Below are 12624 nucleotides of genomic sequence, written 5' to 3'. Positions count from 1 at the left end.
TCCCACTGTCTCCCTCTCCAGACTGAAGTCTGTTTCTGCCCACAACAGGCATAGGAAGTCCTCTTTTCCCACTGAGCAGGGAGCCTTATTCCCCTGCCCCTAGGTCCCCTTAGTCATGCCTATAAGGTGTCTGGGCAGTCACAGTCCAAGTTCTCTGCTCTGTGGGTTGTACCCCAACTATGTGACTCAGGTGAAGCCTTTGGAGGTCTGATTGCATGGAGGAGGAAGGCAGGTGCTCTGTCATTTTACTGCTTCTTCGTCCTCTAGTACCCGGTGGACAGTTCATGGATTTCCCCAGAACTCCGGCTGCAGAGTGATGACATCTTGCCCTTGAGCAAGGACTCAGGGCCCTTGAGTGACCCTACTACAGGCAAGCCAGACATGCCCCTGTCGGAAGCAGAGGAGGTACACCTGAGCCAGAGCCTGCTAGAGCTGTGGTGGAAGAGAGGGCCAATCTGGCAGAAGGCCCCCAGCTACCTGTGTACCCTCATCAGGACACTATCCTCAGTGCCATTGAACAACACCCAGTGGTAGTCATCTCTGGGGACACAGGTGGTGGGAAGACCACACGTATCCCTCAGCTGCTGTTGGAGCACTATGCGACTGAAGGTCAAGGTGCCCACTGCAATGTGATCATCACACAACCTCGCCGGGTCTCAGCTGTGTCTGTGGTGCAGTGGGTCAGCCATGAACTGGGCCCCTCCTTGTACCAGAATGTGGATTTCCAGGTACACTTGGAAAGCAAGCCTCCAGCCTGAGATGGGGTGCTGCTCTTCTGCACTGTGGGTATCCTGCTCCAGAAGTTGCAGAGCAACCCAGCCTGGAGGGTGTGAGCCATATCATTGAGGATGACGTCCATGAGCGGGATGTGAACATAGACTTCCTGCTGATTCTGCGCAAGGGCCTGCATCGACTCAACCCAGCCCTGCGGCTGGTGCCCATGAGTGCTACAGGAGATAATGAGCGATTTTCCCAATACTTTGGGGGCTGCCCTGTTATCAGTGTCTCATGTATCCCATCAAGGAACACTACCTAGAGGGCATCTTGGCTAAGCTGGGTAAACAAGTACCCACACGGGCATCGGCACCATGAGGTGAGGGATACCCCTGTACCCCAGGGTCTGGAACTTTCCTTTGAATTCCCTCCTCCCTAGCCTTATGATAGATCATTATTTTCTTCCCAAGCCTATCTCCTTGATAAAAACTGGGGAATAATCATGCTTTGTGTGGGACAAGTACGTGGGGGCTAGAGTTTACATACTGAGTAGCTGCTCACCCTCACTGCGTTCCTGTGTGTGACCTCTACCCCATGACTGTGAGTGGCCTTTCTTCCCCCACTCCAGTCTGAAGATGAATGTGCACTTGATTTGGACCTTGTGACTGATCTGGTTCTGCACATCAATGCCTATGCAGAGCCAGGTGGGTGAATCCCCCCCAGTTTTCAGCTACTCCCTTTTCCTATTAGCTGGACCAACCAGCTCATGGCTGCAGGCTCTCTTTACAGGTGGGATCCTGTGCTTTCTGCCTGGCTGGAAAGAAATCAAAAAAGTGCAACAATGGCTCCAGGAGGCCCTGGACATGAGTGAAAGCAAGTACCTCATCTTACCAGGTGAGCATCTGCACAGTAATGAGTCTTGCTGTCTATGGTAGGGAGTGACCCAGCCATGTAGCACATGTAGGTTTTCTGCCTTCCTCCAGGTGTCCTGCCTGGAGACCCTATGAGTGTCAAGAGCAAATGTGATTCAGTTCTGGGGCAGTACAACCCGCTGTCAGTCAGGTTTTGCCTACCACTTGTTCCCGGAGGAGCTGGCTGGAGAAAATGGTCCCTTTCCAAGTGCCAGAGATCCTGTGCATACCTCTTGAGAACCTGGTGCTGCAAGCCAAAATCCACATGCCTGAGAAGATGGTGCGGCAGAGGCAGGGCTGGGGAAGGGCTGAGGAAGGGCTGGCTCCTGGACAAAGCAGGTAGGACACAAACTCATGAGAGCATGGTTCTTTCTGCTCTAGGCAGCACAGTTCCTCTCTAAGGCTGTGGACAGTCCAAATATCAAGGCAATGGATGAGGCCGTGATACTGCTCCAGGAGATCTGTAAATGGAGGCTAGGAATGGTTGGGCTGTGGAGTGGCTCCTGGGAGGGACTGACAGCTGAGGTGTTGCAGGGGTGCTGGACCAGTGGGAGTACCTGACCACCTTGGGGCAACGCCTGGCCCACATCTCTGCCTACCCCAACTGGCCAAGGCCATAGTGTGGCTGCCATCTTCCATTGCCTGCACCCACTGCTGGCAATTGTTTCTTGTCTTACCTAGGACCCCTTCAGCTGCAGTTTGCAGAACCAGGCAGAGGTAGACAAGGTTAGACCCAGTGCTTCCTATAGCCCCCTTGCTATCTATTCACACCTCACCCATTGTCTTGAGATGGACTCTAGTCACTCTGCTGACCTCTGCACAACATTCTCCTCTCCCAGATGAAGGCATTGCTGAGCCATGACAGCGACAGTGACCATTTGGCCTCTGTAGAGGCTGGGAGGTACTGCGCTGGCAGGACTGTATGTACCTCCAGTGAAAACTACCTGGAAGAAAACCTTCTGTATGCCCCCAGCTTGTGCTTCATTCACAGTCAGCCTGGCCCCCAAGAGGGCCTCCTGAATATTCCCCCTACTTCCCTCAGAGCTCCCATGCCCAGTCCTTAGGCAGGGTGTCTGTTCACACTGCACTTTGCCTCCCCAGGGCTCATCAAGCAGTTCTCAGAGAATATTTACGAGGCTTTCCTAATGGGAAAGCCCTGTGACTGCACACTGCCCTCTGCTCAGTGCAATGAGTATAGCAAAGAAGAGGAACTGGTGAATGGCGTGCTGATGGCTGACCTCCACCCCAACCTCATCCAAGTGTTTCCTCTAGGATCAGTTACTCACCAGGTCCCCACCTCTCTCCAACCCTAGCTCCCTGCTCATATTTCTTTTGTCCCTTTAGGTGAGGCAAGGTAAAGTTACTCGGCAAAGCAAGTTCAAACCCAACAGTGTCACTTACAGGACCAAATCTGGTAACATCTTGCTGCACAAGTTGACCATTAACAGATGAGTGGCAAGCAGGATTAGATACAGAGGGCTCCAGAGAATGGCCAGAGATGTAGCTTCACATAACACTTTGCTGCCTAGAGAGGCCACCTGGTTACGGAGTCAATGGCTGACATATTTCATGCCCATCAAGTCCAACAGTAGTGTCTTCATTCTAGATTCCTCCTAGGTGCACCCACTAGCTGTGTTGCTCCTAACAGATGGGGATGTGGACATCCGAGGTGGGTACCCCTCTCACCATTCCCTCTGCAGTGATGGAAACATGCAGGAAGTGGGTATGGTATCAAGAGCATCTCTTTTCTGGAGTGTTCCATGATTTAGTGCATCAGAGGCTATAAATGAAAGAATCAAGAGCCAATAAAACAGGGAATCTTTTTCACTTACTGGAAAGGGAAGCTGAGGTGGTTGTGAAATACCCAGACTTGGAGTCAATCTGTGTGGGTTAGGGATCAGTCACCAGTCTTCAACTTTGAGACTCAAGAGGTTCCAAACAGCATCATATCCCCCTCCTGGCAGGAGGATGGCAGTCCCTTTGCTCAGGGACAAGCTGAAGGCCATTTCATCCCTTCTTTGACCATGGTGCTGACAGTTGTTTGAGGACGATTTTGTTTGCTAACAGTTTCTAAGTGCCGTGCACATGGATTAGGTTACCTCATTCTTCTCTCAGCTCTCATCATTCTCAGTGAGTGATAGGCAAAGGAAAGTTCAGAGAGGTTAGCAAACTCAGGTTATGAGTCCCCATTCAGTCCCTACCCCAAAACATTTAATCAAAACTGTTCTCAACAGATCCATACCGAGCTTTGGTATTTTCACTTATCTGACACATCCTAATATGGTGAACCAGCATTTGTCATCTCAAATAGCTAGGATGGTCGCTGTGGACTGAGCAGAATGAACACAGGTTGGTTAGAACTGAAGGTGTGGATCTGTTGGTAAACTCCTTGTTTTTAACATACATGAAGCTCTGTATTTGATTATCAGCATTGCAAAAAAAAACAGGCAGGATAGCACACTGTTGTCATTCCATCATTTAGGTGTTCACTGTCATGCTTGGAGACATTACCCTAAAGATCGAGTTAGAGACCGGATGTGATAGATGAGACCCTGTCTCAAAAAAAAAAAAAATAAAAAATAAAAAAATAAAAAGAATTGGGTAAGCTACCATTCAAAGCCCAAGAGTCATTTAGTGTCTACTTCCCTGACAGACTCTTAGACTTGTAAAGAGAATTCCATTGTGTTCACACAGCTTAGCAGAGTGTTTCATACTTAGATGCTACACGGCAGATATCTGATGAATCCAGTAAATTCTATGTGATCATTTATGAGTTAGTTCAGCATTAACAGAAGCACTGACCAGTGTATATTGTACATTTTCAAGCCCAATTATCAGTGTACATATGTTCAAAATGCTTACTTTTGCTTATTTTCGAGACAGAGTCTCATTGTGGGACTCTGGAACTCACTTGTAGATCAGACTGGCCTTGAACAACAGAGATACCTTTGCCTCTGTCTCTGAGGGCTGGGATTAAAAGTGCACACCATCTGATATATCTTCATCTCTTACAAATGCAGCTGTGATGATCAAACGAAAGAGAACTAAATAGTGATTTGGACTGTCCAAAGTCTGAATGTGTGTAAGACTGGATTTTTGTTCTATGTTAGGCTTAGGATCCTGTGAATATTTTAGATTTGAGGTGATGTGTTCTGCCAACATTAGAATAACAAGGTGTACAGGCATTCCAAGATAACACAGCATGCAGTAGTGATTAGACCATATTCCAATAAAATTTTCCTCTTCATAGCAATGTATTATTGTCTCGTTGTTGTTTGCATTATGTCGTATTACCACATGAAAGATTCCCATGTGTCTGTCATCTTAACTCACTTCCTGAGTGTGTGTATGTGTTTTGAGGCACTAGTGCACGGCTGAGCTCCTGGAGGCCCAGGCATGTTTTGACAGCTGTCCTCACTCTACACATCACCAGGCTCCATCACTGCCAATATGTCTCACAAGGCTTTGTGGACTTGTGTAGCACGCCTGTGCGACTTGCAAACACCCATACATTAGTCCAATAATAATTAGGTTTCTGTACAACTGGAACTCAGTACTATCAAGCTGCCAACATTTCCTTTTGGCCACCAGTACTAGGCCAAAAAATTATCGTCTAATTGTCTTCCTGTTTATTGATAAACAAAGTGGCCAGTCCAGCAATGGAGCCTGATTAGCAGTTTCCATCCTGTCTGAAAGGGTAAACTGAGCCCTGCTGTTTTCTGTGTTTGACAGCAATTTGCATCTTTAAAGAGGTTCAACAACCCTGAGATTCATTTTCAACTTCCCAGTGCTAGGTTCTCTTTGATGTGTTCCATGTTAGCTACCTTATTTTATCCTTCTTCTGTTTAGAGCCCAGTCTTTGCCAGCATTTCCCATTTCTGTTTGTCTTGACATTGCCTTCCCCTTATTCACCTGTCTGAGGGGAAAGGGGAGGGAAGGCCAGAATAGGAAGGAAGTATGTCTGTCTAGCTGTGCCTAGATTTGTCTGTTCCTTGAGGCTATTTCATGCCTGCTGCATTTAAAAAGGAGACTATCATACAGAAGAGAATCTGTTAATCCCTGCCCTTGGCCCTCAGGTCTATCACCTTCCTTCATCATCACCTAAACACCAAAGAAATTCCTCCTCCCATGCTGTAAAGTAAAACGTGGTATTAGCCTTCTGCCTGAGTTTGGTACACCATTTATTCTGAAATGTATTTTAAGCTAATTAGGCTTTTTAACTAAATGGTAACAGACCAAATAGCTGACTCCCTCCATAATTATTTTCAAATGAAAGAAATGATCATTTTAATTTGAATTTGAATAATGTAGAATATGGGTAAACATGCATTAATCTGTTTAAACAAACTTTCCCTATAATCCTTACTTCATGTAAACAACATTTGTTTTGCCTTACAGATATTGCATGATGGAACTCCTGAGACCTTCTTACATGAAGGAAGGAAATGGGGCTAAGAAGTGAATTGTGTTACCTGGGACTGGGCTGCTGTTGGGGCCAGGCCATGCACTCCACCAATGAGGCAGAGTTATCATCGGCAGGTGTTTTCTATCACTGATTTCCTGAGATGATCAATGTGAGCAAAACAGTCACCAGGAACTAATGTCGCTAACAGAAAAACTGCAGGAAGAACAGATAGTCTGTCTGTGAAGTAATGCATTTTCACCAGTGAGCTTCCTGAATCAGGATTTAAGAAAGGGGAAGGCCCACGACGTAATGTTAATACTTGGATTTCAAGTTTTCTTCTTCTAACTTTGATTGATTTTGGGGGGCGGGGCAGTAGTTGACTCTCTTTTCCCACCTTGTGGGGGGTTCAACTCAGGTTGCCATGCCTGACAGCAAGGACTTTTCCCATGTTACCAGCCTCCAGGTTTTCTTTTAAATACTACTGCAAGAAGATAGGATTCCTCAGCCAAATATGTATGTATAAATATGTGATTTAGCATAGAAATGCACACACTACATACATAATAGAGATACCCAGTGGTGTATGGGTGGCCTTTTATCTTCAGAGAGGACCTGTCTTAAGTCCTTAAGTGATTGGCTTTCATATGCTGGTGAGGGATATTATTAGAAGTTACAGAACTTGCCAGTTTTCATTTGCTCAGACATCATCTTGGCAGATAATTACACAGGCATCAGTCACTGGCATTAGCATTGTGCTTGTTAATTGTATGGACATCAGTCATGTGTGCATGTGGACAAGTCTTCACATGGGCATCAGCCTCACCATGGAGAAAGATAAACAGAAGAGACTGTGTCTTAGTGGTAGATAATCACACAGGATCAAATACAGGTAGTGAGGTAGATAATCCTTTGCATAGGTTGAGGTGGCTAATTAGCAATCACATCAGTACCTTGATATTCTGGTGCAGCTACATACGTGTCTGTGTATGAGGGAGAAGTAGCCAAGGCTACCCATGACAAAGCCTTTCTCAGCAGAGCACTAGAAACACTCAGCTGAGCATCTTTGGTTTTGAGGCGTTGGCTTCTGGGGGACTCCTGGAAAGAATATGCATGGATAGAGAAGTCTGTCTTGCAGTTCTATCGCTGTGAAGAGACACCGTGACCACAGCAACTCTTATAAAGTCTGTCTTGCAGTTCTATCGCTGTGAAGAGACACCGTGACCACAGCAACTCTTATAAAGTCTGTCTTGCAGTTCTATCGCTGTGAAGAGACACTGTGACCACAGCAACTCTTATAAAGTCTGTCTGAGTGTTCTATCGCTGTGAAGAGACACCGTGATCACAGCAACTCTTATAAAGGAAACATTTAATTGGGGCTGGCTTACAGTTCAAAAGGTTTAGTTCATTACTGTCATGGTGAGAAGCATGGTGACATGCAGGCAGACAGGGTACTGGAGAGGGGCTGAGAGTCCTGCATCAGGATCAGCAGGCAGCAGGAAGAGAAGGGTGACAGGAACCTGGCTTGAGCATTTGAAACCTCAAAGCTCATCCCCAGTGAAAAGTTTCCTCCAACAAGGCCACACCTCCATCTCAACCAATGCCTGTGGGATAAATGGACCAATTTCATTCAAATCACCACAATCTGTTTGCTGCTGCTGCCTGCTGAAATTGCTGCTGCTGCTGCTTCTCCTCCAACTCCTTTTTCTTCAAGACAAGCTCTTGTATATTCAGTCTATCTCAATCTAATTTCAAACTCACTATGTAGCAAGTAGTTTTGAAATTTTTTTATCTTCCTGCAAATCTGTCTTCCTTTGCCTCCTGGGTGCTGGGATTAAAGGCATGTGCCAATATTTCCAATCCTGAGATTGAACTAATATGCAAACCTCAGTGGCCTGCAACTCTTTGTAGACCAGGCTGGCTTTGAACTCATAGTGGTCTATCAAATGCTGGGATTACAGGAATGGACCATCATGTCCAGTTTTATGTGATGTCTGGACATCAAGCCTCTAAATGATATTCAAGCAGTTTATCAGCTGAGCTACATTAGCCATTTTCCCACTTCAGATCTCAGCCCTAAGTCTGAAACCCAGGACAACCAATCATTGGACTCTGTTCTACTAGCTACAGCTCAGCCCATGACGCATGGCATTAACCAGGGCAATCAGAGCAAATCATAAATTTCTGTGGGTTGTCACCTCTGAGGTGGGTCCCTATGTTCCTGTAGCCATTAGTTCTTTGGTCCTGACTGCAGGAGTTGGTGCTGGGCCTTAGGAATGTTCACCTGCGCCGATAAAGTTCCTTTAGGCTTAATGAGTCAGGACTGTCTTTTTGGAACCTTGATCAGAAACAGCCCAAATGGGCAGGTCATTGGAACTTTTCCTGAGAAATTTGGTTTAAGGGATATGGTCCCTGAACCAGTGAGCTAGCTGAGTGGGTAAAGGTTGCTGGTACTATGCCTGACAGACCTGACTTCATTCCTCAGAACACACATGGTAGAAGGAAAGACTGATTCCTTCAAGATGTTTCCTGATCTCCACACAAATGCATGCCTACGTCCACACACATGGGTTCACCGACAATAATAAAATATAATTGTTTTTAGAAAAGAAAAATTGGATTCAGTAGGAGAAGCTGCTTTGTGAGACGAGTTGTCATGAGCCAAGCCAGGGGTGAGACTTCAGGAATAGTCATCCTGACTCTCAGATGAAGCTTGGAATCAAACCCGGAGTTGATCAATATCCTGGCTCACTCCCTTATAGATGCTGGCCTTTCAGAGTCTGTTGCTCACACTGTGAGGTTCATTTATTAAAACCTTTAAATGTAGGGTTAATGCTTTCTTTTTTCCTTTCTGTGGGAGAGGGAGGGAAAAAGATTCTCCTTGAAGTAGCATGTACTGAATAGGATGCTTCCGAGAAAAGTGAAAGAGACACAGCAGAGACTGACAGGCTTTTTCTGGGGCAAAGGTGTCCATCTTCCCACAGATCCAATGTGGCTGGGAAGTCCCTTCCTTCTCTGCTCTCTTATAAGTGCACAGATTGCATTCATGAAGGCCCTACCATCCTGGCCCAGTAACCTCCCAAGACCCTGCATCCTGATGCTAATACCCTGGGGACTCAGAGCTCATCATGAGAGAGTGTATGTGGTTTAGAGTCATCTGATAACCTGGTTTTCATGTAACAATCCCAGACTCATTGGCCTCATAGTTATTTGAGCTACTTCAAAAGTTAAAGATCGTTTAAAATTGACTTCTTGGGTTGTGAAAGATAGCTCAGTGGCTAAGAATGCCTGTTGTACAAACATAAGGATTTAAGTTCAGAGTCCAGCACTCATGTTAAAAAAAACTGGCTATGATTGCACACATGCCTGTAACCCCAGCATTGGGGTGGGGTAGGGACAGAGACAGGAAGATGTATGATGTTTGTTGGCTGCCAACTTAGGTCCAGGCTCAATGAGAAACCCTGTGTCAAATGGAAGGGATTGATAGAAGACACCATCCTCCTTAAGTCCTTGTGTATATAGCATGTGCACCTATACACACATGACACTTGTACATACATGGATATTTTATGTCAACTTGACACAAACTGGATTCATTTGAGAGATGGGAACCTCAATTAAGGAAATTCATCCATAAGATCAGGCTGTAGGTAAGTCTGTAGGGCCTTTTATTAATTAGTGAATGCTATGGAGGGCCCTGCCCATTGTGAATGCTACCACACCTAGGATAGTGGTTCTGGGTTCAATAAGAAAGCAGGCTGAACATGTCGAGAGTAACAAACCAGGGAGCAGCACCCCTCCATGGCTTCTGCATCAGCTCATCGGCTCCTATGTTAGGGACACTGCTCTGCTTGAGTTCCTGTTCTGACTTCTTTCAGTGATAAGAGTACAAAGCGGAAGTGTCAGCCACATGAACCCTTTCCTCCCAAAGTTGTTTTTAGTTATTGTGCTTCATTACAACAACCCTAGTTGTGAAACCTAGCCAGGAGAACCATACACACACCATGCTCACCCCCCACACACACACACACATAAAAAATAAACTGAAGTTCACTTCTTCTGGAGGGTCCCAATTACAGTGAAAGTTCAGGAAAATAATCCAGCAGTAAGTGGGGGTAGGGGGTGAATGAGAGCTTGAATCAATCACTAATTGATCATTCTTTCCGTGTTCTCGATACCCAGTGCTTCCAGCACACACTACCTACTCTCAATTGCCATGTCATGACAGCTATGATTGTGGTAGTGTTTCAAGTCTGTCTGACTTCTCTGCAGGCAACCATCAAGTAACTAGTACATCCAAGGGGATTCATGGCAGGTCAAAAGCTAAGTCTGCTTAGGCCAGCCCAAAATAGTTTAGCCCTTCTTGCCAACAGTCACTGTCAATCACCAATATGATGACTAGTTGAGGATTCCTGGTGTGGTTGTCCTCCTTCAAAGAAAAACATGGCAAATTTGTTTTTCTTCCCTGCTAACAGTGACAAGGGAGCCTGTTGCCACAGACACACTAAACACAGTCTACCTTTGAACAAAAGCATCACTGTGGGTAGCAAAGTACTTGGAGAATGGGTAAGTTTCTGTTGTGATATTGCTGAGCCTCCTGGCCTCCTTTCTCCTTTTTATGTGTGTTGTAAATGTCCTTAAGTAAAACAGCTTGAGTTGTATCTTCAATCTTTGACTATGATTGTATCTGGCAGAAGTGTAGGGGAAGTGTATGGGCCTCTAAAGCAGATAACATCCAATTTGATTCTTCTTCCTGGCACGAACTCACGTCCATTTTTCCTAATACGTAACAGAGAAAGTAAAATTCTCATGTAGAGTTGATCTGTGCATGACATGAAGATACATCTGTAACTGGGCAACAGTAGTGCACCCCTTTAATCCCAGCGCTTGAGAGGCAGAGGCAACTAGATCTCTGAGTTCAAGACCAACCTGGTATACAGAGTAAGTCCCAGGACAGCCAAGGCTACACAGAGAAATTCTGTCTCTAAAAACCAAAGTAAATGCACAACTTAAGAAAGAAGCTTTATTTGGTCTGACATACCAAAGTCTGGTCTATAATGGCAGGAAGTTAAGGTAGCAGGGCCTGGTTACATGGTGTCAGCAACCAGAGAGCAAAGAATGATAAGATGCTTGTGGTTGACCTGCTATCTTTGTTTTGCACTGTTCAAGGTCTCAGCCCATGGAATGGTGACATCACATTGGGTGGGTCTTCCCACCTCAATGAACACAACCTAGATAATCACCACAGGAATGCCCAGAAGCTAAGCTCTGAAGTAATTTTAGATTCTGTGACCTTGGCAGTTAGTACTAACCACCACTGTTTACTCAATAAATATTTTTTGTTTTTCTATGTTTCTACTTGTTGATCTTGGGGGTTGGTCCTTAGATTGACTTGATCAGCAATAAAATGAACTAGTTTTCAGGTCATGCGTGTATAAATTATTAAATGGTTTTCATCTAGCTTCCATGTCACAGGGATGTCCACAGACACTGCTTAATGAGGTTTCATGGTAGCATTAGCTGTAGAAAAAAACAGTATGAGATTAAAGAAACCGAAGAAGTTGGTCAGTTCACAACTGAAGGTTGGCGTTGAGGCTAAGAAACAGATGAGACACAGAACATGCTACTAATCTCAAGAAAAGTCTTGAAGGCAGCACAGAGCAGGGAGTTCAAGATGACCCCAGGGATGCTTCAGAGGCAGAGCAGAGGCAGCTCCATCAGCAAAGGTCTTGTATGTAAAATTTCAATTTTATGTGTTGTTGGGGGGAAAAAATCTGACAGAACCAACTTAGAGAAGGCAGGCTTTATTTTGGCTCTCATTTGGAGAGTACAGTCCCTCATGTTAGCAGGAGCTTGAGGTGGAGGCATCTGCAGTCAGGTAACAGGGAGTAATAAATGCTGGTACTCAGGCAGTTTTCTCTTTTCTTTCAGTCATGGATAGGATGTTCATGGAATGGCACCACCTACATGTAGAGTGATTTCACATCTCAACCCTATCTAGGAAATTCCTCACCGATATGCCCAGAGGCTTGTCTCCTAGGTACTCCTAGATCCTGTCAAGCTGACAGTTAATATTAACCATCACATGGACCTCTGTCTTTTGTACATAACATAGCAGTAGCTGTCTTGAAATCAAAGCAGCAGTGATTATGCATAACTGACAGCCATAAGACTAGCATTCCTGTGTTCACTCATTGTCCTAGACAATGCTGGGGGTATTGGAAGTGAGCTAAGCTGCCAGCAAGTTTTGCATTCTCCTCTAAGCAACCCTTCACCCATGCTCTTAGCAGTAACTCCAGTTCTGCTTCCTGGATCACTCACCAAGCTAGACTTGTGAGCAATCCTTTCTTCTGTCCTTGAGCCCTACCTGGGATAAACAGACATTTGTTCATGCCTCCCCAGGAAAAGTTAATGTAACAGTAGGAAAAAACTATCCAAGAGGGAGCAAGGCATGATGGGAAGCAAATGAACACCCTATCAACAAAACACAGCCTCCCATCCTACACTCACACAACAGGAATCACCCACAGAAAGAGGCTGGGCCTTGGGACTCTCAAGGGCTCCCAAGGACTTTCCAGGCTGGGATTTGACATTGAA

At 45.5% G+C, this 12624-nt stretch overlaps 1 pseudogene; it reads left to right on the top strand.

The window, feature by feature from the left end:
• The first annotated feature begins 267 nt into the window (after nucleotides 1–267).
• On the top strand, nucleotides 268–3294 carry LOC114635291 (annotated as a pseudogene).
• The last annotated feature ends 9330 nt before the right edge of the window (nucleotides 3295–12624 follow it).

This window comes from Grammomys surdaster, unplaced genomic scaffold (genome assembly GCF_004785775.1).
Source record: "Grammomys surdaster isolate TR1022 unplaced genomic scaffold, NIH_TR_1.0 82520, whole genome shotgun sequence".
NCBI lineage: Eukaryota > Metazoa > Chordata > Mammalia > Rodentia > Muridae > Grammomys > Grammomys surdaster.
The sequence above is the reverse complement of the archived record's forward strand: the minus strand, read 5'-3'. Positions and strand labels throughout refer to the sequence as shown.